Consider the following 4427-nt stretch of genomic DNA (forward strand, 5'->3'; position numbering starts at 1 on the left):
AAAAAGTCTCATATATACAGTACATCCGTTGTACTGAGTATATATGTTATACTCACAGGCCAATCTTTTATAAGATTGAAAACAATTTCATTAGTTGAATTTGGTTGTTATCTTCTCATTCCCTTAATCTGAAAAGATTAAATAAGTGGATTTGCAAAGATCTACTTACAATTTCATGAATTGACGGCTTACGCGGAGGATTTCATTCATTCTTGTGTATGATGGAATGATTCTCATTTCATCATAAGGGGGAGTATGTAATAATGAATGAAATGTCCAATTCTGAACATTATAAGGGGAATCTTATGTAAAGATAAAGGGGGAGTAACTTCAATAATGGCAAAAGACTCAAAAGGAGTGCGACTGGAGATGATTTCAAAGATTATTCCTATGCTAAAATGACTGAGAGATGTTGAATGTGAAGATCCATTTTACAATAGTTTGCTAATGAAGACTACCTTAAAGAGCAAATTTTCTGAAGATCATTTCTGAAGTTCGTTATTGTTTCTGATCTACATTGTCAAAAGAGAAGATCATCGCGACTCTACATTCGAGGGGAGAATGTTAGAAGATATTTCTCAACAAACAATTGCCTGAAGATTTCAAGTGAAGATTGTTTTATGTTTCTGAAGAAGTCATAAAGAGCATATAGAAACAAAGTTCAAACGAGATTCAACGCGCACAAATTCTTTCAAGCCTGAATACAAAGGGGGAGAATGTTAGGACTGAATTTCAGTGTTAAATTGTATTCGTCTTGAAAGTTATTGTCTATAATTAAAATAGACATCGTGTTTGACTTTGTGTGTATAGTTTGACTTTGACTAGACTTTTATGTTTGACCCTATAAATAGGGTGTTTCTTTGTAATCTTGTGTGATGATACTTCATTGTAATATCAGATACGTAATAGAGAGTTTGACCACATTTGGCATTGACTTTTTCTTTCTACTTCTCCTACATGTTCTTAATAGAAAATCATGTCTGCCATTGATAATTTGAAGGTTTCTTGAAGATTGATCATATAAGGGACACATTATATTTAATTTATTTTATATTTCTTAATTTACACACTTATCTATCTATCTATACCATCTATATGATATTATAAACAGGGTCGGTCCTAAGATTTTTGATGCCTTGTGTGAAATTAATAAAAAGTACCCCTAAGCAATTTTTTAAGCCAATAAAACAACGAAACATGCGATTTTTAAAGAGTTTAGAACCTATTCAATTTAAGTGTCTCAACCCCATGTTGATTTTTATTCATTATTATTAAAAAACTACAATTGGGGGTGGGGATCAAAACCAAAACCCCGAATACAAAATATAGAATGATAAAAAGACAAATCCTGGACTAATATCGTGCTTCCTTCTTTTCCAGTTTTTCCTTTTCAAAATTGAAATTAGCAAAATAGAAACCTTATTTCAATATATGAGACTTAAAAGACAAGAAAAACTATAATTAGTTTTTAAATAAAATAGTAAATTACATCCAAAAGCAAAAAGTAAAACTTAAAAGTTATATATCTAACGACTAAAGGCTAAGGGTCTATCTTTTAGCAGCTTACTAAGATTAATGGAACCAACAGCTTATTCGCTCCACTATGCATGACTGTTTCATAGTGGCTTAATGATATAGAAAGTGACCTATCCAGTAAGCCTCTAGAGGGAGCTTTATATAGAAAGCCAAAAAAATTTCAAACATGTCCCTTCCAACTAAAAAATGCTTCTTGCATCTGCAAAAAAACTCGCTTAAACAAAAACTTTTCCAACTTATACAAATAGATTAATTCATACAAACAACTTTATCCATATAGAACTTAATAAAAAATCAATCAAACGGCCCCTAAATCTAATGTAGTAATGCCAAACCTCAAAGTAATCAAAAGTCAAAAGAACAATAATAAATTGTAAAATTTGTAATCTATGTTACTGTGCATTGTAAAGAACAAATGCCCAATAATTAAGACAATATCACAATATGTTGTTAATCTTGTGCAATATGCTCCAGCTATGCTGATACAATGATGTGCTCATATGCGTTGAAATTTTTAATTCTCAGATATTTCAATATGCAAGAGAAGACTCATTATCAAAATGACAAAAGCCCCTTAGCCAGTTAGCCTTAGCCTAGTAAGTCAGTAACCCACACGACCACATGACCCAACTTTATAATAATCAGTTAGGAATTTAGAATTTTTTTCCAAAAAGATTTAAAGATTCATAAATCATTATATGACTCACATAGCAACTCGGTAAGTTCAATCAACACTAGAAATTACTCGTTCGGGATTTCCATCTTTGATTTCTTGAATCTAATTTCGTGACTGTTAATCGGTTGGAAAGAGAACTCCATACCTTGAAAATCAAAATAGTCGAACTTTGAAGAACAATAGAAATTAGATTGAGTTGTTGGAATGATGACGTTAACTGGTATACGATGTGCATTCAGTATTCATCACTACTAGACCTCGAGCCTGTTTTTATAGTTAAAGCTCAGTTGTCCAATTTCCAAGTTATTAAATCCAAAACTAGTAATAGATGACAACTTGATGTCCCTTTAGGCTTTGATGCGCTGTGCGCCGACCCAATTATAAAACATGCTAAACGGTTATTATTGGATTTTTAAGATGTATAAATTTTGATCCATTATGTACAATTTTTGAACATTTACAACCTCCACGTTCAATATGATAATTAAAAATAAAATTATATTTTATACTAAATTACACTTTATACCTTTATAATTAGTTATTTAAATTACTTTATATCTCCTTTTTTCCTATTTTTCATTACACCTTCTCATATTAACATATGTAACTATATATTATCAAAAATATATTTAAAAACATTTGTTTTTTTTCTATAAATTATATCATTATAATCGTCTCCTCAGTACCTTCAAAATGAACCAAAGATCAAATATTATTGAATTTATTAATATTATTAAATATGATAAATACTTACTGTAACACCCTAATTTCAAGTACAAGGTGTCACGTAATAAAATAAAATAAAATCCAAATTTTAGAGGCTAATAAGGCCTTATTGCAGCAGAAGTCTTACAATAATTTAATCGTAATTAATATCTCAAAACTAACCCATCCCATATCGGGTTACATTACATATAACTTCAATTAAATACTACGGATTTTATAATTCCTAACTCGAATAATAGTTCTATTTTCTACGCAGAACCTTTGCCCTTTTTCATTCTTCAACACCCAGCTCCTGAGATGCATACTAATAGTTAGCTTTATAAAGCTCAGTGAGTTCATGATTTTTATGCATAATCACACATATCTCATCATGCATAAAATAAACAATACCCCAAAAAAAATGCACATCTGTTTCAACCCCTTTTGAAATAATAATGAGATCTCTTAATTTCCCGTCGGGTTAAGGTCTTAGCATCATCGGCACTTCCCTGTGTTACATGGCTATCCCTTGTCCGGTCACCCATCCCTAGGATGTGCCATCCCTTATGACTCTTGACCCCTTCCCATACTCGACAAAAATATAAATTCTTTTATAACATGCTAATTAATGTTTAAAAACATGTAAACAAATAGCATGCAACCCACAATAATAATTCATATACGTAATAAACTCATAAACATGTACATAAAAATATATCGTAATGCTCAAATAATTTGTACATAAGCATGCATCCCAGTTAAAGTCTCATGAATACTAACCTGACTGTGTAAATTGTCGAATGATCTCCCTGATTAATAACCTACAATTATGAAACCATAATAGTCAATTAATGACTAGGTTTTCTTCAAAAATCGACCCAAAGTCAAAACTATGTTAACAAGATCAAACGTAGTGACTTTTGAAGTTACCCCTTAGTCAACTCGATTTACCTATGTCGAATATTGTTAAACCCCAAGCTTTAAGTTTTACAACGTTCTATAACGTCAATTTGACATTTTATAATATTTCCAACTCCTAATTAAAAGAATTATAAGGAGTCTCACATTTGTTTTATAGTTCAATCGAGGCTAAAAACGATACGACATCGGGTTTAAACCACCGTCGGTTTAACTGTCGTCGTTCAAGGCAATGGCTATTAATCGGTAACCTTTAGGCCGCCGTTGCAACCAAATAACCCCACCAATCAAGACATTAAGAAGTTTTTACATAAAAATAAGATGTTATCTTAAACATAAATTATTACCTTATCGATGCTTGAATGCTTACGAACTCGAATTCCCACCTTCGATTCGTAGTCTCGTATATACTGAATAATCGAATTGTTGTCGCTTCATTCTTTCGTTAATTGTGCTTAAAGCCAAATTACTTGATCAATTTTTTATCTGATCATTGTGCTTTAAAGAAATAATATTTTGATCAACCATTGTGATCAAATGTGCATAACGCTAAATTTTAGGAGGGACTGAGTGCTTATCAGAAATACCTCTA

Source organism: Cynara cardunculus, unplaced genomic scaffold (genome assembly GCF_001531365.2).
Source record: "Cynara cardunculus var. scolymus isolate 2C unplaced genomic scaffold, CcrdV1 Un_Scaffold_4771, whole genome shotgun sequence".
Classification (NCBI taxonomy): domain Eukaryota; kingdom Viridiplantae; phylum Streptophyta; class Magnoliopsida; order Asterales; family Asteraceae; genus Cynara; species Cynara cardunculus.